Source organism: Ursus maritimus, unplaced genomic scaffold, assembly GCF_017311325.1.
Source record: "Ursus maritimus isolate PB19 unplaced genomic scaffold, ASM1731132v1 scaffold_11, whole genome shotgun sequence".
NCBI lineage: Eukaryota > Metazoa > Chordata > Mammalia > Carnivora > Ursidae > Ursus > Ursus maritimus.
In genome coordinates, this window is record NW_024423453.1 from 59,437,981 (window position 1) to 59,463,000 (window position 25,020).

Below are 25,020 nucleotides of genomic sequence, written 5' to 3' on the forward strand. Positions count from 1 at the left end.
TGAAATCCTAGTTACCTGTTCAATTACAGTGATCTCTACCATTATCTCCCAATCACACTACATCATTTTTTATTCAACAATCATTTTTTGATCACCTACTATGTGCCTGGCTTTTTAAAAATAGTAAGAAGAACAGGACAGGAAATAAATTATACAGATATTTTATCTAGGTAGACATCGTTCGGCAAATTTTATTGATATTTTTGTGCTCACCTTCATTTAACAAATGGTTAACAACTGCTACTAATGACAAAATTGTCTGGAATCCAGATCCACTGGACATTCCCTCTGCCTTCCATCACTCTTTCTTCCTTGTAAGGAGGGATACCTTTAGCCAAGGAAAACCATTTGCGAGTGGTTGAACAGTCGCATCCCTATTTAGAATTTCCTTCCTGGGGATGGTTCAGATTTGTCTCTTAATCACCTGCGGTTTGGGACAATGAAGAATCAAGCGGATAACATCTGCAGTTCCTAAATCATTTCAGACTCTTTGTGGGACTGGAGGTTCAATGGGGCACCGATCGTCCTAACCTAAAGAAAGTCAAGAGGAGGGCGAGATGGGACAAAGGCACAGAGAAGGGATGCTGTCTGGCCCTCCATATTCTCTACACCGGTCCGTGGCAAATAGTTTATTTTAATCCTCCTGTGCTCTCTCAAGGATAAAGATATTCTTCTTAGAGAACCCTTGATTTATTAGAGTAGTTACTATTCTAAAGCAAAAACTGGAAGTGTGTTTATGGAAAGAGATGGTGGGGAAATGACAAAGATATTATTCCCTCTAAAAAGGGGGTTAAAAAAAAAAAAGGAGAGGGGTGCCTGGATGGCTCAGTTCTTAAGCATCTGCCTTCTGCTCAGGTCATGACCTCAGGGTCCTGGGGTGGAGCCCTGCGTCAGGCTCCCTGCTCACTGGGGAGCCTGTTTCTCCCTCTGCCCCTGCCCCTGCCCCCTGTTCATGCTCTCTCTTGCTCTCTCTCTCTCGATCACTCTCTCTCAAATAAATAAAATCTTTTAAAAAATAGGAGAAAATCTGAAAATGAATACAGTTCTTTTATTCATATCAACGAGATCACATGAAAAATTACTTAAACCATTCCTCAAAGTAGGACAATCTATGGATTTCAAGACGTCCTGTTAATCAATGTCCATTCACTTCTTTGGGAAGGCTTGCGGAAGGTAAAGATCCTCTTCGCTCTATTCAATCCTGCCAGTGGGGGAGGTTTCAGACTGTATTTTGATTTTTCAGAATGAATGTATTTTTGACCAGGCCTGAAAGCTCCCGAATAACAGGGCAGTCTTCTGAGAAAGGTACTTGTAAGCTCTTTGGAGAATTATTGATCCTTCTCTCTTGGATCAAGAGCCCAAATGAGCTCATCTGAGCTCTTGATCCATATGTAGTTAGCCTAAAATACAAATCCCTCCGTAGAAAGTTCACGTAAGAGGAACGATATTTGTAACAGAATCTTCTCATGCTTTTTACTTACCATAATATCATCCTCTTGAAGTTGGACGAAAGTAGAGGTCATCCAAGCAGGAGTCTCCTGCAAAATTATCTAAGAAGTAATCACTTGCTAAATACCATCTGAGGTGAGAAGTTCTACCTTCACGAGATTTCTTCCTTATTCTGAGGTAAAGCCTGTCTTTCTTCGAGATTCCTCTCATAGGTACTAGCTTGACCTCTTAGAGTTGAAATTTCTATTCTCTCTGCCACCTAAGGGTCCATGAACATTTGAAGACAGTTATGTACATGCAAGCTCCTTATGTCTTGCTGTTTGCAGAGAAAAGAACATGGGATTTGGGGTCCTAGATTCAAAACCTGGCTCTGACACTTACCACTTACAAGGACGTGAATACGACATTAAATGTCTCTAAGCCTCAATTTCCTTAACAGAAAGGAGAAGAAACAACACGCATCCCATGTGGTGGCTAAGTGGGTTTAATAAACTAATGTATGCAGTGCCTTTTATTGGAGGTACTTAATGCGTTGCGGAGAGTATAATTATTAATACTGTGGCGTCAAGTCCTCTCCTTCCATCCCAGTTTTTCCGAGCAGAGCTGTGCGAACCGTGTATGACAAGCGTGCCAGAAGATTATCATTTCCTGTGGGTGCCATGGCCTTGGTGTGTAGGTCAGAGAAGCACCCTCTTCGTTTTTATGTTCTCTTCCGCGTATGGGGGTGATCTGTAACATTAAAAAAGTCTCTTTCCCTTGTCACGTAAATATTCTCTCATTATCAGTGTTTGAACAGCAACTTGGGTTAGAAATTAAAGATTCTCTAAGAAAATAGGTTAGTTCTTGACAGTGTCTTAGTCCCTCAGCCCTGAGGGTGGCCCAGCAAGGGTTTTCCCCTCACCTGTATTCTACAAATGTTATCATTTTCTGGGGTCACCATGGTATAAGAAGTTAGGGCAACACTGCAGTTGAGTTTACTAACGTTGTCTTGGTGTGAGATACTCGAATTTAACTCAATGTTATACTCCAGAAGGTTAAGAAGAGTAGGATGAATCATGGTCTTCGTTTGTCCTAGACATGATACAGGCTCCTCTGCTATCCAAAAGTAGGGTGTACCCCTGAAGCCTTTTATTATCTGAAATGATGGAAAGTGGAGAAGTAATTACCATTAATTTACATGGAAAATTTTTTTTTGAGCACCCCCAGATCCAAAACATAATCTTTCTTAAGCTTTTCTGATTCCTTAGGACACACACTGCCAGTGTATGCCCAAAATAAATCGAGATAAAACCCAGATGCTCACAGACACGGTCAAAGCTATTGTGGCTTGATGCTGCCGTGCGGAGTGTCGATCCCAGGGCAGGACTCGGCGGGGCCGGGGGCCACTCTCCCTGCTCGGGGTGCTCGCTGCCTCTGTAACAGCTCCCTGCAAAACAAATGGCCAGCGCCGTTTCCGCTTTCCGCCTTTTTTGTAAAAGCCAGATCCTCTTCGGATTTCTTTCAGTTAGTGAAAACAGGTCCGGTATTATTAATGTAGGTATTTCATTAAAAAAAATGTGGGTATTTCCTGAACTTTCAGAAAGTGGAGGATACTTTTACTTCTTTGCTTGACGTTTAAAACGGCATTTGGGTTTTGGGAGAGCCACTTCAGACTGTTAACTAACACTGACCTTGCAGTTCATGAAAACTGCTAGCAAAAATATAGATTCATTCATTCATTCATTCATTCATTCATTCATTCATTCATTCAAAAAATATTTATTTTAAGTCTATTTATTATGTGTACTATTCTAGATACTTGGGACAGAGCTTTGAACAAGATTATAAGGTTCCTTCCTTCATAAAATTAACATAATAAAAAACTTTCAAGGCAATGGTATCTACCATATGGTTTGAGTTTTAAAAATAAATAAGTGCTAGGGCACCTGGGTGGCTCAATGGGTTAAGCGTTGCCTTTAGCTCAGGTTAGGATCCCAGGATTCTGGGATCGAGCCCCGCCTTGGGCTTGCTGCTTGGCGGGGAGTCTGCTTCTCCCTCTGCACCTCACCCCACTCATACTCTCTCTCACTCTCTCTCTCTCAAATAAATAAATAAAATCTTTTTTTAAAAAGCAGAAAAACATTAAGCACGGTGGAAGCATCACTTTTGATGAGATTGTCAATATTGCCTGACAGATGTGACACCAATCTTTAGCCAGAGAACTCTCTGGAATTATTGAAGAGATCCTGGGGGCTGCCCAGTCTGTGGGCTGTAATGTTGATGGGCACCACCCTCATGACATCATAGATGACATCAACAGTGGTGCAGCGGAATGCCCAAGCAGTTAAGAACTACGAAGGAAAATATTTCAATAAAGGATCATTTGACAACCATAAATAAATAAATAGACCCCCAAATTGCTACCCTGGCTCATTTCTATCAGGAGGATAAATACCAGAGCCCAAAAGGTATGGGAATCAATTCCTTTCAAAAATAAACTCTTAATATTTTTTTCCTATTCATTTAATATAAATAAATGCAGAAGAACGCATGACAGCCTGCCTGACATGGCTACTTTTTTCCCTTCAATTGTGTCTCATAATACGCACCATCTATCCCCCTACTCCACCTGCCACCTCTTTGTTATTTTCCAACAAATTGACACAATTTGGAATACCTTCTCCTAACAATTCCTACTGGTTCTTCAAACAGAATAAAGGCCAAAACCCTCTTTATTTCACTCTTGATAATGATGCTTTTGTATACTTTTGTATATGGTATCGTAGCAAGATTGGTTAGGTTGCGACACAGTGACAGACTCCAAAATCTTAGTGGCTGAAAGCATAAAGTTTACTTCTTGTTTCTGCTCTATTTCTATTGCCGGTTGGAAGTTGGACCCTGCCTTTGATAATCTCGCAGGCGTCCCAGCTGTCTGAGCAGCTGCCGTCTTAAATACGGTCAATCACAAAGCCAGAGGGAAAAACGGATGTGCTGAAGGAGACACTGCCTCTTTCACTTTCCCCAGCCGGAGAAATTACTTGCCACACCTAATCCCGAGCACACAGGGAAATACAACCCTACCACGTGTTGTGAAAGACAGATGGCCCGGAATATGCAAGCCACCGTAACGGTGATCACAGGAGTACTATTTACTGATTATATTCTTCCCTCCCAAAGTAATATTCCTTTCAGGTATTCAGAATCTTACTTTGACATTTATGCTAATATGATCAATTGGTACAATTTATAATAGTGCATTAAGTTTAGGAAGTCCTTGTATTATCTGTCAGGTGTCATCATAAATCTTGAATATATTCTCTAATTAGACATTTCACTTTTTTAGTGTCAAAGAAGTAAATCATTTTATACATTTAAACTAGAGTGATATTGATATAAAATACTTAGGCCTCTGAGAAGTATGAATGAGTCTGGAATGATGTGGGCTTTTCACCCTGGGGTTAGAATTTGCTCAACTGCCATAATGACATTAGTTAAGTACAACAAGTGATTATTAAGCAATCTGTGGATTTTTTCTACTATACTTTCATCCATAATCCATCTCAATTTTTTTTAGAAAAAAAAGCATGAGATTCTCATGATTCTTCAATAAATTAGGTTTTAGGAATTTACTGACTGAGGATGATTTGGGTCTGAATATGCCAGCAGCAGAATATTTTTGTGAACTCTCCCGCTCAGCGTCGCCTGTGGGACCACCGGAGTCCTTACAACTTGAACCACTGTCTGAAACTCAGTTGGTGAAGAAGTGTCTTGCTAATAATAGTCTATTCAGACTTGTCTTTCTTTTATAAAAATTCTTTTGCAAATAACACTGCATTTTCTTTATACTACTCACCTTCTAAAGAATCTGATTTTGATCTTCCTTCCATGGGTTTCCTGAAGGCTTTCTGGCTTATGCCTGCTTTGTTTGTGTTGATGCTCTGTTGCTTGTACCTTGGATGGAAGTGAATATTTTTCTCTTATTCTTTGTTTAATACAGAAGGCTGCTCTGTGCACTCTCCTCTGTTACTCGAACGAATTTCAAACAGTCTTTCAGAACTCCCACCTGGGGATGACAATGAAAGTAGTCAGTAATTGTTGATGAAAGCTTTGCAACTTCTGCATCATATAACAAAATTGAATCGTGAAGAACAAAAGCTGGTCCCTTATCCTTCCTGGGATTCTGAGAAGGCTTACGGAAACCTCAGGAAAAGTCTGAGTAGGTACTCTTCCATTTAGCAAATGCAATAGAAGACACAACCTGATAAAATTAATGAGATAACCTGACAAATTGAATCTTTAGATGACCAGAAAATATTATCTCTTACTGATAGCTTTGGTATTCTGTTTCTGAGATTATAGGGAATTCAGATATTCCACAATTTTGTTTGTTGGAGACAATTTACCCATAATTGTGTTCATTGCTGTCATAAAGTTTCCATAAATTATCCATTGTTCATTATGAAATTGTTACAATCTTTTGAAGGCTTGAGTTATAAATGCTTATTTGTTGGGAGCATAAATTGAATCTGATGGTGTGTTCAACTAATTTATTTATTTATTCCCTACTTTATCAGTTTCGATGTAACTTACAAAGATACTACGGTACAAAAAGAAAACAATAATTAAGAAAATAATTGAGAAAAATATGAATGAGGAAAATAAGGCTAGGACAGTCATAACAACTAAGAATCACACACACACACACACACACACACACACATGCAAATTGGTCTTGGAGCCCAATCCCTGACTCTGTATTAACAAATTTTGTACCCAAATTGCAAAAATAATGAAACGTATTAAATCACATCTCTCCCGCTAAAAATTCTTGTTACTAATAAAATATTTAAAAGTAAAAAGGAGAGAGAATAGTTCATGATGTAAATTTTCTAATCTTTTCTTTTATAATTTGCAGTTTTTTTGTTTTGATGAAGAAATTCTTCCAAGGTCATAAAGATAATTTTTACATTTGCTTTTAAAATTCTTAAAGTTCTGGATGCCTGGGTGGCTCAGTTGGTTAAGCATCTGCCTTCAGCTCAGGTCATGATCCCAGGGTCCTGGGATCGAGTCCTACGTTGGGCTCCATGGTCAGTGGGGAGGCTGCTTTTCCCTCTCCCTCAACCACTCCCCCTACTTATGCTCTTTCACTTGCTCTCCCTCTATCTCTCAAATAAATAAAAAATAAAATCTTTTAAAAAAATAAGTCTTAAAGTTCTGCCTTTCGTATGTAAGCCCTTGATTCATGTAGATTTTTTTTCCTTTTTTTTAGATTGTGAAGTAGGGATTCAATTTGCTTCTTTCTCTACATGGAAAAATCAATTGCCGCTAGTCATTCTCATTGAGGGAAAACAAGTAGGAAAATGAAATTACCACTGTGGCCAAGATTGAGACAAGTTAGTACCAATAGTTGAATTCCAACCTTAGTGGAGCATGGAGAACGCTCATGGCGTAATCCTGGCAAGTACACGAGCTGCTTGGAACTACCGCCTTGACTCATAACTTGGGATTTTAGCCTTTTCCAGTTCCCCTACACATGATAAATCTTCATTATGTAGGGCTTCACTAGTTCAGAAGTTGTTAGAATTCACATAGGTACTCTACTGAAGTTTGAGTTTCGACCAAGAAAATGTCACTATTCTGTATACTAAATGACAGAGATTGCAAACCATCTTAGAGATATAAAGGAGGAGGTGCACGAGAACAACTATCTTCAAATACCGCAAAAGAACTTGTTTGTCGAAACATTATGCTTAAATATATGTTAAAGTCAGTCCATCTCTTAGGAACTTCTGCTAAGCAATTATTATATTATTAGACATCGCTAGAAAGAAATGATAGTTTCAGACTAATTTGCAAGAGGTTTTCTCCCAGAGTCGAATACCATGTTTTTTAATAGAAACAAATACACTGCAATACCATTTAATGAGTTTAATAAAATGGAAAATAATGCTGTGGTTACACTTTAGTTCCCAAAGCTAATTGTTAATTTTTCTAAAGTCCTGTTGGGAACTGTTCTTAGCATGTTTTACCCAAAGGGATTACTTTTGTGGCAAACAATTAAGATGAAACAGAAGTGTCAAAACCCGTCAAAGCATCTAACTTACTAGTCATCGACCGGGTTGGTTTTATTGATTTTATTTATACACTATGTGTTTTAATTATCTGTTGCGCAACGACTTACCCCAAAACTTAGCAAAGCAGCTTAAAACAACAAACACTTACTATCTCACATGGTTTCTGAGAGTTGGGACTCTGGGAGTGGCAGAGTTGAGCAGTTCTGGGTCAGCGGTCACTTGAACTGCGGTCCTCTGAAGGCTCAATTGCAGAAAGATCCCCTTCCAAGCTCACTCACATGTTTGTTGGCAGCCCTCATTGACTTGCTGGCTGTCAGCTGGGGTTCTCGTTCCTAGTCACGAGGGCTTCTCCAAAGGCTGCTGGGAGCATCCTCTCCTACTACAGCCTCCTTCCCCAGAGCAAGTGATCCAAGAGGCCAGGGTGTGAACTGGGAGGTGGGGAACATTGGGAGCCTTTTTGGAGGCTTTGCTATAGCACTTTGGTTTTAAAATAGATCTGCAGAAAAGAAAAGGGAATAAAACAGAATATAGAGAACAAAAGATGTTCACTCAGGAGGCTCAGAAACATATATACATATATATGTTTTTGTATACATTTAGTATACGGAATAGTGACATTTATATATACTTGAATATGCGTCTGGGTCTTTGACTTCAATCCATTGATCTGTCTGTTGCAGTATCATCACCATTCCGGTTTTGATTACCATAGCGTTATAACATACTGCAATAGCTGGTAGGAAAAAAACCAGAAGGAAATATTAATTTTTAACAATAAAAAATTACAATTTTTAAAAACTGGCTTTTATTTCTATGCTGAAATAATGGATTCTATCTTCCCCCCTCCCCTTGCAAATTCATTGATTTCAAAAAGGCGGTTATCAACAATATATGAAAAACAAAATAATTTGAGCAACTTGGAAAAGGAATGCAGGATAATGAAGCTACATAATCAAGGGGGAAATGTCGTGAGTGGAAGAAATGAACAACTGATTCCCCAAGGGCAAGTCAGCGGCTATCTATGTTTGCGGAAATGTGACACATAAATGCAGAACTTGGTTGAAGAAAAAAAAAAACCAGATGATACCAAAATACTCAACTATATTTGAACTTTAATCTATTGGTTTGGTAACTTTTTGTTTGTGTCTGGCACTCACATCACGTGGCTTTGCTATTGCTATATTCATTTCCACACAGCTATAAAGCATTAGTGGCAAACTATAAAGCGAGGATATTTGCTTTCTCATTCTCCTACGCACTACCTCCCTTTTACTAACTGTATTACACATCGTCTATTAACTGCTATGAGAAACAACCCCAAACCTCAGGGACCTCGTGCAATGTAGGTTCATTTCCTGCTCAAGTCACTATCCAGTGCAAGTGCAGTGGGAAGGAGAGGAGGAAATCTATACCACATACGGCCTCGGGGTACCTCTTCCATTCCCCCCAAACTCAGTCTTTCTTTGAATTCTGGGCATCTGATGCTCAAAAGACAAGACAGAACCTAGGAGACCTGTTCAAGACGAATTGTAGGCGCCAAGCTTGCACGTGGTGTACACAGTTTTCATTGGCCAGAACTCAGTCACATGATCCCACTAAGAGCATCTGGGTAATGTGCTAAAGCTGTGTGTGCACGAAGGAAAGGGGATGGAGTTTGATGAATAGTGGTCTCTGTGTAGCGCCGCCATTAGTCTCCCTGCGGAACGTGAATATGTGCATGATGAAACTCCCCACGAAACTCTAGCATTCAGTCCTTCGATTTATACTTGTCTTGTATTTTATGCTTTGAAACACTTATTCTTCAACTTTATAGAAATAAAAAGGACTTTACTGAATCTTAGTTAAAATGACAGTAAGCTCTGAACTGGGTTATTGATGATAGGTTCCAAATGACGCAAAGGACTGGTTTGGAGCCGCTGTGTTGTGGGGTTGTGGTATTATTAAAATCACTGTGTTTAAACTCTGGGTGATCAGTAAATGCAAGTTTATGGAAACTCTAAACGGTAAAGTTCCTCTTTCACCTCATTAATCCTAAAGTATGAGAATGCATAACTAAAAGGATGTACAGTTTTTAAAAACGCCTACTTGTACACAGGTATGAATTCTTTTTTTTTTTTTTTAAAGATTTTATTTATTTACTGGACAGAGATAGAGACAGCCAGTGAGAGAGGGAACAGAAGCAGGGGGAGTGGGAGAGAAGAAGCAGGCTCACAGCAGAGGAGCCTGATGTGGGGCTCGATCCCAGAACGCCGGGATCACGCCCTGAGCGAAGGCAGATGCTTAACCGCTGTGCCACCCAGGCGCCCCCCAGGTATGAATTCTTATTCACAGCACCTTCTATCTGTGCAATCAACATTTTTAAAAGCCGGTGAAGTAAAACAATTTGCACTTTAAAAATTACATATGCAATACAATGAATTCAATAAACTGGCACTTGAGACTGAAGAAAAGAAAAAAGTAATGAAAAATTCTGATTTGTAATGCTGAGATTTCAAAAATAAAGCAGTAAATAAAATCTAAAGCTTCAACAGATTTGAACTATTTTTTCCCTTGATTTGCTTCTGTTATTAAGCATTAAATGGCTTATGAAATCAGACATCATGTATTCATTTGCAACAAGTTATTTAATTGACCTATTTCTAGGCAAGAGACATAGTTCTAGTCACTTGGTACATTTCACAAGGGCAATTGGTGGCTGAAATATTATTTAATGCTGAATTAAGGAATTGCAGTAAGTTGTTTCCTCTTGATAACATCTGATTTAAGGTCTTCTCAATCCTTACATATGTAACTGAAGATTTTCTTTAGATTGTATTGACAGACTTGGTTAACAACTTTGGTTAACAATAACCCTGATTTGTTGTACAATTCTATTTATCATATTTCACTTTTCCTCCTTTCTATGCTCCCAAATTGCTGTTCCCCAGAAAATTCGCTTAATTTTTTTTCCCTTTTCTTGTTATACATTATCCATAAGGAGCTTCATGGATAGCTATCCTCATTAGCATTTCTTTCTTTTCTTTTCTCTCTCTTTCTTTCTTTCTTTCTTTCTTTCTTTCTTTCTTTCTTTCTTTTCATAGTTTCTCTCTTTTGCACACACCTTCCTCCCTTCCTCCCCACTCTCTTCTTTCCTTCCTTCCTTCCTTTTTAAAATAAGGGATTAACTGAGGTCAATCATGGCAGTGAATCTCCTTGATAAATTCATGATGTGAGCCTTTATAGCATAACACTAAATAAAAGATGCCCAGAAAAAGAGCACTTCCACACAGTTCTAGTAGCAAAAAAAAGGGAAATTTGAAAATGTTTATAAAATGTAATCTTAAATTTTTTATTAGAGGTAGTAGTGAGAAGAATAGCTAAAAATGCTATGACCATTAATCATTTCATTCAGATTTTCCAGGCTATAAACTCCTTAAGAGCAGCACTTTGTATCTTCGGTATGGTATAGCCAGGCACTCAATATTTATTAAATGAATATGTCAATGAAATCACATATGAATGGTAAGGCATGATACCTTTGCATGTTTCAAATACAACCAAAAACCTGTTCATGTTGAGATATGAAAATTGGTGAATAGGATGTAAGAAGAAAGCTCTACAAATTCACTTAATACTATGAATAGGTTATTTAAGTCTTTTTAAAAAAGAAAGCAAACTGGACAGTCTTATAAAGTTGGGCTTCATCCATTGGTCGATTTTCTTTTGTCTGTGCTGATAGAAAACTGTCTCATCACACTGAAAATGTCTCTTTGTGACTAAAACAATTTCATTTGTAGAGTGCAATTTGCTACCTGTTCCTTCTCTGATTAACAAAAGATTAATTCCCCAAACAGGAAATGACTCATCATTTTTATAATTTTATTAGACATCCTATTCTATTTTGAAAATTTTAGAAGAAAACAGGAATGTGTTGGATTTCAACCATTTTATTTAAAATTGTGTCAATAGAAAAAAATCAGGAAAGGCATTCCTCTCATTTTTGCAGTGGTGAAGGAACAAATTAAAGAGGTGCAAAGTTGCCCATGTTACCTTAACTCCTTTTTAGTAGGAGTTATTATCGAACTATAATGTATTTGCTCCTCTGTCTATAGCTCTCACTAGTCTGTAACCTCCTCACGGGCCAGGAACAATGACCTCCGTTGGTATTCCCGGTATGATGCCTGCCATATTGTTTGCACTCGGCTCTTTCAACAGATAGTAATTTGGTAGCATAAAACTGAAATTTGTGGTTAATCTTTCTTAAACACCGAAACCCCAAAATTCCCTTATCCTTCGATATAATCCCGAGATCAACTTGGTTGTTTATTAAAACATTAAGCCATCTGTGTAATGTCTGCTTGCAGACAGGCCATCTCATTTTGTTCTTCCTCTTTTCCCGTTGGATTACTGTCAACAAGCCCTCCCACAACCACAACTCTGAGAGTGTCACGTGTGAGCAGACACTCAACACAGACTCCCTTGCCCACTGAACCTTCAGTAGCACGCGGTACAACGTGTGTGTATGCCTTTGAATACAGCGGCTCAGCAGGGACATATAGTGATGAAATTGAAGGAGTGCATCCAAGTAGGAGAGCACTGGCTTCTCTTTCCTCCAGTCTACCCTTAGAAAATAAATATCTATGCATTCTTCACATCATCAGATAAGATGAGGCAGGGACTCTAAGCTGAAGTATATTCTGGGGTATCTAGCTAATGAAGCTAAGGTTCTCTGTGACTCTCGATCCACACTCACTGGCAATCTGTTTCCCTCCCTTTCCCGTTGCCTTCAGGATTACTTCTAGAATCCCTGGTTTGATTTAGCTATTGCCCATCCTGGAACACTCACACCAGCTGTGAAGACTTATTTTTCTCTGCCTCATCTCAGGCATTCTGCACATGCTCCGTCCCATACCACCTCCATGATGGGGTAACACCCATTTGTCCGTCAGCCTTCTCTTAAAACACCACGTCTTTCAGGAGGCCTTTTTGGATACACTAGGTTAGGGGGCGTTAGGTGCCTCCATGGAATCAGGTACTGGATCTGAAGTATTTCTTATCATCATGCACATTATACAATTAATGTGTACCTTCTCTCTAGGCACATAAGCTTTGGGAAAGCAGGGGATTTTTTTCTATCGTGTCCACTGCTGTATCTCTAGCACCCATGTTCAGTTTACAACTACTTAATGAAATTGAACAATTGAATCATGTCTCCAACTTGAGATAGAAGTAAAGGGAACCCTGGACTGGAAGTTGTAGAAATGGATCAAATCCTTATTATGAGTACAACGTGCTCTCAGGGCTACTGTGACCCTCTTTCAACAAAGCAAGTAAAATAGTTTAATTTAGTTAGCATGCATCACAGTTTATGAAGCCAAGAGACTCTAGCACCTTGATAAACGGAGGAGAGGTACTTTGGTGCCATGCGGCTACAAAGACCAACAATCAAACAATAGTTTTCCCACGGAGCAGTGTGAGGATTGCCCTCAGTTATGCAGTTGGAACTGCTCAGCGTTAACAGTGGGTCTCAGCTCCGCCTCTCCAGGAAGCGCAGCTCAGGGCTTCCTCCAGCTTCCTGACCACAGCGGGCCAGGGGCTACATTTCTCTGTTGTGTCCCCGGGACTGCGTGTAAGATAGACTTGTTCCTGTTATTTCATTTATGAACTCTAGCCATTACTCCTCGGCATCAAAACAGCTGAAATGTACATTTGTGGGTCTCTATGATTCCCATCTAAAGTCTAATGAGATCACTCAAAACTGAGGCCAAATTTATCATTTGTTATTTATAATTTACATTCCAACTTCAAAAAAGATGAAGCAATTCAGAGTAACACGTGAAACAGGCTGTTTAAATCCTGCCGTAAGAACAGAAAATCTCAGATACTGTTAGAGGAGAGGGACAACGGTGCACCGGGACGTGGGATCACTGGAGCTCTCTATATAGAATAGGAGTTAGGGTCCAAGCATGTAACACGTGGGGTACATGGGACATTTACTGTGGCCCCTCAATCCAGAGTGTTTCATCCCTCTATGTTCTTGCTCTTTACCTTTTCTTATAGATGTATGAATATTTATTTATTTATTGTAAATAACAAGAGGGGGAAAAACAATTTATAGTTCCTCACTGGTAGGAAAAGCCAGAAGAACTAGCATTTCTTCTTAGGTGTCCTCCTTTCCAATTATTCATTTCTTGGCTCAATAATTAAAATACACCCAATGGTCAAATCACATGATGGAATGAGTTATATATAATAGAAACTCCGTCACATCTAATTCGTAATAATAACAAATAGCCCAGCTAGTGTGTTTATAGCCATCAGTATTCAGGAAAGTGCTTATTCCAGAAGTCTGTGCCTCACAATGAAAGCTAATGTTCATCAATCAGCTGTTGTTCTACAAAATCCTCCTAAGTCTTTGTAGATGGGGTTTTTGCTGAAGACTCTCATTTTCTTTTAAAAACACAGGAAAAGAAAATATTGTAGGTTTTTCACCTTAACCTACCTAATGTAACCTATAAAGTCATTCTGCTTGGCTATGCGTCTCAACTATTATTTTGCTGACTTTGCCCTGTCTTGACTTGCTCCCATCCCTTTCTTAACACTTGGCTTCAACCCCCTGCCCTCCCCCCCGCCCAATACCAAGACTTAATAATGACCACAAACCCAGAAAAAACAGAGACCACACCCTTACTTTTGGACAACACATAAATCATCCCAAACAAGTCTCTATCCTAAGGATTTCCCCAGACACAGATTCTACAATTTCCTCTGTATTTTTTTATGTGAGTGTCAAAACCCCCAGTTCGTCTTTTCTTTGTCATTCAAAAGGAAACCTCATATAAGGTGTAAAAATTAATGACCAGCTTTTGTGGCTCTTGTTATTACTTATCATCTCTGGGAATAGGATTATGATCTCAAGAAATAGTAGATATCTCTTTATTTTATTTATTTTGGCTAGGTGCAAACCGAAGAATTCTGGTCTTTAAAAAATATTCCATAGATTAGGTGCTTGGCTGGCTCAGTTGATAGCCAGTGACTCTCGATCTTGGGGTTGTGAATGTGAGCCCCAGGATGGGTGCAGCGATTATTTAAATAAATAAATACTTCTTAAAAATATTCCATATATTAACTAACTTATTCTGTTTTGTCATAGAAATATTCTATGCCGGGGCGCCTGGGTGGCTCGGTTGGTTAAACGTCTGCTTTCAGCTCAGGTCATGATCCCAGGGTCCTGGGATGGAGTCCCACATGGGGCTCCCTGCTCAGCGGGAAGCCTGCTTCTCACTCTGCCTGTGCCCCTCCCCCTGCTTGTGCTCGTGCATGTGCTTTCTCTCTCTGACAAATTAAGTAAATAAAATCTTAAAAAAAAAGAAGAAAGAAATATTCTATGTCACATCAGTGGGCTTCCATTGAAAATGGGGTGGGTGTAGGGGAGCCAGAGTATTCACAGTTTAAAAAAATTGTGTGTGTGTTTTTTTTTAAGATTTTTATTTATTTATTCGACAGAGATAGAGACAGCCAGCGAGAGAGGGAACACAAGCAGGGGGAGTGGGAGAGGAAGAAGCAGGCTCATAGCGGAGGAGCCTGACGTGGGGCTTGATCCCATAACGCTGGGATCACGCCCTGAGCCGAAGGCAGATGCTTAACCGCTGTGCCACCCAGGCGCCCCTAAAAAAATTGTTAAAAAAAGTTCATTTGTATATACTACTTATTAAACATTCACTTTTTGGTACCTATATATGAACAGAGTCACAAAACTAGATCATAAATCATAAAACTAGATATTCTATTGGGTGGGGAAAACCTGTGTTAGTCATGGTCCCCACCATAGAAGCTTGAAACTAAAATGTGCAATAGGTAAATATAACATATGGTAGGTCAGTTATTTCTAAAGGGTAGTAGGCTTGGAGGTAAAAGAGATGATTAAGTAGAACAAAATTTTATTTTTAAAAGATTTTATTTTTAAGTAATCTCTATACCCAACATAGGACTTGAACTTACAACCCTGAGATCGAGAGCGGCATGCTCTACTGACTAAGCCAGCCAGGCACCCCATGTATTTTTTATTTTGATAATTATGTATTTATTTTAATATGTATAGAAAATTACTACTACAATCCTGTGATTTTACTGGTATTGCTTAGTACAAAGCTAAATTTAAGTTGATAAAAGTATATAATTTTAATGAAAAATATGAAAGCAATAACATGTGTATTACTCCAGGTATGACTAAAAATGGTGTAAATAGTACCAAGATGAATAAAGTTCAGGAAACGCTAACACAGGTTCTTCCCCAGTATTGGTATCACATTTAGTATATGATTTAAGTCATAAAACTAAAATCAAGTTATCCTAGAAAGAAAGTGTGGTAATTTGGCTAATCAGTTGTCACATTTAAAGAGCATCACTAGAGAAATAACTGCTCTTAACATTTTGTTAGTAGGCTTTTCCATTTAATTATTCCTTTCAGTTGTACTGGTTCAATCAACGAATATGCATTAAGTATCCTCTGATAGGTAATTTCCAGGAATATAGAAATCTTTAGACACACCATTTTCTTTCTTTAAACATTTTTGATAAGGTTTATTTTAAAAAGGAAGACTTTCATTATTAATAATTTAGATAAGACAGAAAAATGTTGAGAAGATTCCCAATCCCACTATTCAGATAGAGATCAAAATGCTAATGACTTATTTCCTTATAGTGTTTTTTTTTTTTTTAAGATTTTATTTATTCTTTGAGTGAGAGAGAGAGAGAGAGAGAGAGGACAAGCCCGGGGATGGGGAGGGGCTGAGGCAGAGGAAGAAGCAGACTCTCTGCTGAGCAGGGAGCCCCATGTGGGGCTTGATCCCAGGACACTGAGATCATGACCTGAGCCACCCAGGTGCCCTCCTTATAGTCTTTTAAAAGTGAAAATATATTATTGCTCTTATTAACAGAGTTGGAACAAGAGTACACTTACTTTTATATCATGTTTTTTTCCCACTTAAGCTTCTATTTTTTCCATTTTCCCGTTACCAAATATTTTCTGAAACATGGCTTGAAGGACCAAATACACCATTTAACTATTCATCTACCAATAGACATGTGGCTGAGTTCTAGCCAATAAAATCGGGCAGAATGGATGTTCACCACCCCAAACCTGACTCTTAAAACACCTCCTGGGCATCCGGTATGTGCTCTTTTATCCTTAAATTGCTAGCTCAGTTGCAAAGAATATCCTAGAGCACTTGGATTGCAGGGGGTGGTAGAGCCACTGAATGGGGAGAGCATGGGTCTCGAAGGGAGACCTGCTTGGGGGCAGAGTCCCTTCCCGGCCCCTTAACCAACTCACAGAGAGGAAGGTACATTTTTTTTTTTAAAGATTTTATTTATTTATTTGACAGAGAGACAGCCAGCGAGAGAGGGAACACAAGCAGGGGGAGTGGGAGAGGAAGAAGCAGGCTCCTAGCGGAGGAGCCTGATGTGGGGCTCGATCCCAGAACGCCGGGATCATGCCCTGAGCCAAAGGCAGACGCTTAACGACTGCACCACCCACGCGCCCCAAGAGGAAGGTACATTTTTATTGCACAAAGCCCCTGAAATTTTGGAATTGTTTGTCATAGTAATTAGCCTACCCCAATTCATTTATTTATTATTTTATTTTTTAAAAGATTTTACTTATTTTATTTATTTGACAGAGAGAGAGGCAGCGAGAGAGGGAACACAAGCAGGGAGAGTGGAAGAGGAAGAAGCAGGCTTCCTGCTGAGCAGGGAGCCCGATGTGGGGCTTGATCCCAGAACGCTGGGATCATGAACTGAGCCGAAGGCAGATGCTTAATGACTGAGCCACCCAGGCGCCCCAACCCCAATTCATTTATGTTCTTCCCCTAACTCTTGAAAAGTCCCTTTAAAAAAAAATTATTTATTATTTTATTTTTCTTAAAAACTTCCAAACTCATGTTCCCTCATTTTGTGGCACTTTTTCTATGGGCCTTATCTTGACTTTTTCAGTTTACTTAATCCCAGGTCATTTGCCTAGTGGTCAACAGGTTGTGAATGTACTTGATTTCACTTACGGCCACTTCTCAAATCCAAAGCAGGAGAGTAAATTGCTGTGAATGATTTTGCCCAATAAGACATGAATTACACTCTGGAAATGCTGACTCGGAAGTTCCAAGTAGGAAGGGTCCTGTGGTCTAATGCTCAGAAAACAAGTCTGTGCTAAAAGTTTAGGTGTGACAATTATTAGTGTAGGTGAAATCTTGTGAATGGGTCAATGTAGGCAAATATTACAAACTGAGGAAAAGAAAAGGAACTAGAATGGAGTACTAAATGATGTTGCTGGGGCGCCTGGGTGGTTCAGTGGGTTAAGCGTCTGTCCTCAGGTCGGGTCATGATCCTGGGGTCCTGGGATCGAGTCCCACATTGGGCTCCCTGCTCAGCGGGCAGTCTGCTTCTCCCTCTCCCTCTGCCTCTGCCCCTCCCCGTTTGTGCTCTCTCTCTCAAATAAATAAATAAAATCTTAAAAAAAAAAGGAGTGTATTTGCTTTTCAGATGCCTTGTGACATGACTGGTCTGGGACCACTTTAAACTAAGTTCTTGGTTTGAGAGTTTTCTAGCTATCCGGGTGGTGTGTGGATTCTGGCTGCAAACCAGCGTGATGGTCAATTTACAATGGCTAATTTCTTAGATAGATGGTGTGGGGTATGTGCAGAGGAAGGTTTCTCTTCACGGGGTGATGGCAATGGGTTAATTTTAGTTCTCTCTCACCTTGGGGATGAAACCCTTTGGGGAGCCTAGTTTTTTTTTTTTTTTTAAGATATATTTATTTATTTGAGAGAGAGTGAAAGCAAGAGAGATCACAGAGGGAGAGAGAAGCCGACTCACGGCTGAGTGGGGGGGCTCGATCCCAGGACCCTGAGATCATGATGTGAACCGAAGGTAGACACTTAAATGATTGAGCCACCCAGGTACCCCTGGGGATCCCAAGTTTTGAGGTACTATTAGACTCTCCATTTTGGGTGGATCCTGAGTTTGTTTTCCGTTCCTAAATCCTTGAATTCAGAACATAAGTGATACTCGGGTACCTGGAGTTTGAACAAAGCCCTTACGGCAAAAACCCAGCGTTGGTGTTAACAGACCCTCTCTATTCCATGTTTGATCTTAGTGTTCTTTATTTTCTTGTTACCCATGGATGCATTTAGAAAGATTTAAAAAATATTTTACCTGGCATTTTCAGTTGATCCTGGCATCTAAACTGCCATTGCTGCATAAGAGATTTTATTTCCAAACAGAAGTTGTTCCATGTGAAAATATACTGTGTATATGAAAATCCAGAACAAATTGCCAAGTAATTGCTTACACAGCTTCTTAAAATAATGTGTGCTGCCATAGCATTTAAAGAGTTTGTTTTACAGACTATTAATTTAACTACTTACAGAGAGTCTGGAAGCAAAACAATAGGTTCGATTATTTGGAACCATAACAGTTGAAGAATAATCAAAATATATCCATATTCTGACCTATTTTAACCATTCCACTGTCCTAATCCTAGCCCATGCTACCGTGATCTCCCACCTGGATTATTAAAAATAGCCTAACTGGTCCTTGCTTTAATCTTTGTTCCTTCCCATAATGAATCCAGAAGCCAGAAGGTGTGATCCTATTTAGATGTAAATTAGATCTTGCCACCCCTCTGCACAGTCAATGGCTTCCTACCTCACTCTAAATTAAAGCCATAGTCACTACTGTGCCCTAATGATCTCCTCTTACTTTCTCAGCTGCAACTCTCCTTTTGTCCTTGCTTTTCCTAAACCAAGCAGGANNNNTCCTGCCTAAGGGCCTTTATACTTGCTGCTCTTTAGGCCTGGAGCCATCTCTCTCAGGTATCCATTTGGCTTGTTCCTTCATCCCTTCCGGTCTTCTTCCAGTATTATCTTCTCAATGAGACCTTCTCAGACTACTGAAAATTGAAACCTTCCCTCACTGTAGGCACATGACGGGAACCACAGAGAAGTTCTTTGCACCATCTTCTGAATGTTTTCTTTGGATTAATTATAAGTGGGCTATTTTTAGTAATGGACTGTGTCTTGAAGCTGTTTCAGACACCTCAGAGGACATAAGCCAAGTTGCATGCAAATAAAGAAACTGAGGTATAGATTCCTGAGACACATGCAGGAGGATTCTCCTAAATGATCCAGGAATTAGGGGCTGGGCAGGGAGAAGATACCTAGTTATTCTAAAGTTTCTATTTCCCCACTGGGCCATACTGCATCTTGCTGAGGCCTGGAAACTTCCTCTCTCCTTCAGGTATTTTCTAACAACCAAGCAATGAACAGGTACATTTTCTATTTATTTGGACGTGTGGTCCTCCGTTAAATGACTGTTTGGAGAACCACACCGGGGAGATGTAAGCCAAGAGCGCCGATCTTCAGAGAAGCTCAAAATACTGTTACTTAGGTAAAGATACCTTTCAGCACACTGCAAGGAGTTTTGAAATTTGAATTTTAATTCTATTTCTTTTTGGAGAATGGTCTTTGACGACTTGGTCTCATAGGAATGTCATCTATTTCTCAAACTGTGTAAAATGATTTTTAACAAATTCAATCTCTTTCTATCATTTTTATTGTATATTTATATCTATTTCTATTTAACTTTTTTTGAGCGTGTATCATGCTAGGCATTGTTCTAGATGATGGGATATAGCAGTAAACTAAAAGAACAGAAACCTTGTAGTTTGCCTTGGACAAGCCCAAAAAATGTCCCTTCCTCCTGGTCCACACATCTTCACATCCTTTCAGAGATCCTGCTTATCCAGCTACACCTATCACGGTCAGGCCAGAGAGATTCAGCAAAACATCGCCCAGAATCTCACCTCCTTCAACGTGGGAATCTGAGGTCTTCAAGACAAACTAGCCTCTGTTTTCGTCATACTGATAATCCCTTAGAGCACCACTTTGACGTACCTGGGGCGGAATGAAAAGAAACTCTGTCAGAAGAGGGACAGAGAACCCCACCTGTCATATGTAAAATGAGAGATTTGGCTACACTCTCATTTCCCTTCAAGTGCTACAATTTCATGAAATTAAAACATGAAATCCACCAAAGAAAGACTCAAGTTCTCAGCAGAGTGTGGTTAAATGACATGAAAAGTCTTTAAAAGTGAAATCTGTCAAGGTATTACTGTAAGTCCCATTACAGTTGGTGCATATAAACCTCGGCATCAGTGGGCAGATAGGTAGTTTCAAACAGCTATCAGTTTATTATCTAGGAGTTAATGTACTCACTTTGGTCACATAAAAATGTAGAAAGAACAGTGTAACCTGCTATCCCAGCTCCTAAAAAAAGGGCAAAGCCACTTAACTCTAAACTACTTATGCAAAACATTTAGCTATTCTCCCCTCTTAAGATCTGTTAATTAGAAATTATTAAAGCATGGGGGAAGAAAATGTACCTCCATTTCTACACACATTATCCAGCTGTAGAAAGACACTGAAACTCATAAAGATGAGGGAAAACTGAGGTAAAGAATTTCATAGCTGAGGTGAACTGGGGGCAGTGTGTAGCAAGAAGGGAGCTTCAGTTCCTAAGATTTTTATTTTTTAGTGACAGAACTACCTGACATATTTTAAAATTAGTTATAAGTAAGAATTTTTTTTTTTTAAAGTAATGGACTGTCTAGAAGCCTTTTCAGACATCTTGGAGGAGATAAGCAGACTTGCACACACACAAAAAGAAACTGAGGTACAGACAATACAGAGATTATGCAGAGACATCACCATAAATGATCCAGGAATGACAGACTGGACAAGACTCCATATCCAGCAGTTAATTCCAGACCCTGTATTTCTCCACTGTCCCTTACTGCGTCTTGCTGAGGTCTGGAAATTTCATCTTTTCTTCTGTCCTTTTCTAACAACTGAACAATGAACAAGTATGTTTTCTCTTTATGTACACGCATGCAATATATCTTTTATTACACAATGCTTCCAAACTTCTTTATGCTTAAAACACAGAGTGAACATACGATGCAGTGAACATATGAAATCTACTTTCACTCATTTATCTCAAATACTGACCATCTCCTGCATGCCAGGCACGATGAACATCTAGGACTACAATCACAAATGAGAAGAACATGGCCCTTACCCTTAAGAAATTTGGTCTAATGGGGGTGACGGACCACTGAAGAAGCAATTACAAAGCAGAGTTCTACGTACCACAATGGAGAGTGCATGCGGTGCTCTGAGAGCATGAGGCAGGACCTCCTAACCCTGCCAAGGGTGGGGTCTGAAGCAAACACTCAAGAGGTATAATTGAATTGAAGGATGATCTGGAGTTTGGCAGAAGGGAGCTGCTGCTGAAAGAGAGTGTCCCAGGTAATGCATGAAGGAAGGCCTAGAAGTGAAAGATCTTGGCCTGCCAGATGGAGAGACTATCCAGAAATGGAGAGACTATCATTGTAGCTGTAGTTTGAGATGGAAGAGAGATCCCTGACCAGCTGTGCAGCTGTGGAGGTAAGCAGAGGCCAGCTCACAAAGGGCTTTGTAATAAGTTGAGAAATTTGGGTTTAATACTAAAAGCAGTGGGATGCTGTCGAACAGGTTCCATGCAAGAGTGGGTCAGAGATAAAATTCACTCCAATCACCTCTTAAATAAACGGTTAAAATCAGAAGAGTACTTCTGAATTCCGGGAGTCTGAAAACAGTGCTCAATTATGAGGAGGTAGAGCTCTACAGTGTTAAATCTAAGAGGGCTTTTAAATAAGAATTTTGCCTTCAAAACACCATAGGAGACTACTAACCTCATCGAATGGAAGCCCTAGTGACAACAGTCTTCTATTCCAGATGAGCACAACTTAGGAATTATCCATCTCTTAAGCTTATGATAGAAACGGTAATCCATGTCAGGAAAAAAAAAGTATACAGGCAGAATTTTAGTTTGCTGTATTCTACGCTAGGCTATAAATTTAAAAGTGCCAACCATACATCAACATCACAGGACAGTCTAGAATTTTAATATTGAAAGGAACTAAGATCATTTGGTCTAACTCCTTTATTTTATAGCTAAGGACAGTGCACAGAGTATTTCTTTGCAAGGTAATCAGAAATCGATAATTATTTAAGATCTGGATTCTTTCTGAAAGATTTCACCATATGATAATGAATACTACATAACTGAGTTAACACAAATAACAAATGAAAAAACTAGTATTCTGACCCAGATACTTGATTCCCAGTATTGTTCTTAAGCCTTCAAAGTCCCCCACCTCTTAGTATGCACACCCTTGTCTAGTCCGCTCCCACATTGTACCAAACTATGGCTTCCATTTCGAGCTCTCTCTCTTGCCCTCAGATCTTTCACTCTGGAGGAAGCCAGCTGCCATGTTATAAGCAGCTCTCTGGAGAGGCCCTTGTGACGAGGAACTAAAGTTTCCCACCAGTGGCCCATGAGGAAGTGAGGCCAGCCTGTTGGCTTTGTGAGTGAACTTGGAAGCATATTCTCTAAGTCCAGCTGAACCATGAGATGCTTGTAGCCCCAGCTCACGGCCTGGCAACAACCTCGAGAGAGACCTTGAGCCAGAACCATCCAACTAAACCACTCCTGGATTCCTGACCCTCAGAAACCGTGTGAAATCAGTTTGTTGTTTTAAAGAGCTAAATTTGGGGCGCCTGGGTGGCACAGCGGTTAAGCGTCTGCCTTCGGCTCAGGGCGTGATCCCGGCGTTCTGGGATCGAGCCCCACATCAGGCTCCTCCGCTATGAGCCTGCTTCTTCCTCTCCCACTCCCCCTGCTTGTGTTCCCTCTCTCGCTGGCTGTCTCTATCTCTGTCAAAATAAATAAATAAAATCTTTAAAAAAAATAAAATAAAATAAAGAGCTAAATTTGGGGGTAGTTTTTATGCAGTAAGAGATCACTAATAAACACTGCACAAATTAATAATTTCTTAACAAACTATCAACACTTTAAAAATACCAAAATAGTAATTCTTTTCTAAAAGATAAAATACATTTTTGACTTAAAAGTACTACCATTGGTGTTCTTCTTTGAAAAGAGGTGATTAAATGTTTACAGAATAGGTAATAGGAGATTTATCCTATAATTTATAGGTCACTGATTCTAATTTAACCTGAGTTCTTGGCAGCCAGACACAGTTAAAATTGAAATTTAGTTACAGATAGTAATTGCCCATGGCTACATGTTCCCATTTCAATACAACTTAATTTCTTTCTTTTTTGGGGGGAGGGGAGTGGCTTTTCAGTAGATACAATAATCTCAATTTAAATTAAACTATCACTTTCCTTTTGTCTTGAGTTGCCCTAGTAGGATGCAGAGTAAAGGGGAAACAACAGTCTACCAGCTGCTGCTGTTGATGACAACATGCAAAATAATCACTTTTCTAATTAGATAAAACCTCTAAAGTTTTATCCTCGGAAGGTGAGCCTCCAGGTAAGGAAGAAGGAAGAAGAGCAGTTGACATAGCTCTGACCCCTCGTCTACCTTTCATCCTCACTTTACAGTCTCCATCCAATTATCCATTCAGCATTTCATTGAAAAAAATAGTTACTGAACCCTTTCTACACACTAGACACAGGAATATAATGATGAACTAGACAGACCAAACTCATGTACCTCTTTATCCAGGAGTGGGAAAAAGAAATCAAGCAGTTACAATGTAGTGGTAATTAAGAGAGAAAAGTGTGGGGTGCAGTGGCAGCACCTAGCAGGGCACCTATTCCAGCACAGTGGTTAGGGAGGGACATGGGGGGTGGGGAGGGATGTGAGCGGGAGTGTGGAAAAGCTTTTTGTTAAGGTGTCATTTCAGGCCAAAAGAAGTCCCCTTACAAAGGCCTGAAGGCAAGGGAGTTCAAGAGACACTTAGAGACTGGGGTTCAGCTTGGTTGCAGCATAAAACAGAAAGGAGTGGTGAGAGCCCCAGGGAGAGCACTACACCTTTAACCTGCAACCCAAGCATGGACACAACTCCCTTCAGTGGGTTCTCCTTTAAAAGAGCAGGCACCAGGAAGAATTAAAAACCTAACAAATCTTTAGGCCCTGACCTTTTGCATCCTGTCTGAGAACGCTGATTTATATTCTAGGCCCAGAAAGCTAGCACAGCTTGGTGAGGAGTATGCATGTAGTAGCAAGAATCCGAGGTTAGAAAGCTCTGCTTTGAATCCCAGCTTGACAACAACAGTAATACCAACCTCACTCACGTTGTGACAAGATTAAATGAAGTAACAAATATGAAGCATCTGGCACACACTAGGCATTCACAAAAATTCTCTTCTGTCCCATTACCTTGCTTCTGAGCTCTCTGCGGGCCTCCTAGCCGAAGGTACCGTGTCATGGTCCGCCACATTGACCCCGTACCTGACAGAGAGCTATGCTCCCTTGGCCATCCCCTGTGTCCCTCCAATGCAGTTCTAGTCTCTACCCTCTTCCTCAGTGAACCCAGGATTAGACAAACTGGAAGTATTCCAACATACAAATTCCTGTCATACGGTAACTATAGCATCCGTTAAAAAAAAAAAAAAAAAATAAATATATTAATATA

General features: G+C 39.8%; 1 long non-coding RNA gene across 3 annotated transcripts in view; it reads right to left on the reverse strand.

Annotated features, from left to right (window-relative positions):
* Positions 1-1,028: 1,028 nt before the first annotated feature.
* LOC103675918 overlaps positions 1,029-25,020 on the reverse strand; it is a 31,074-nt gene continuing 7,082 nt past the window's right edge. The window contains exons 2-7 of one of the 3 annotated variants that reach the window (XR_005833922.1): positions 20,338-20,428; positions 8,131-8,235; positions 7,781-7,998; positions 5,282-5,491; positions 2,753-2,875; positions 1,029-2,584 (exon numbers count right to left, since the gene is read on the reverse strand). This is a non-coding gene — a long non-coding RNA (uncharacterized LOC103675918). Of the gene's footprint in view, positions 2,585-2,752; positions 2,876-5,281; positions 5,492-7,650; positions 7,999-8,130; positions 8,236-20,337; positions 20,429-25,020 lie in introns of all 3 variants that reach the window. The other 2 variants (XR_005833921.1, XR_005833923.1) reach the window with 2 other exon arrangements.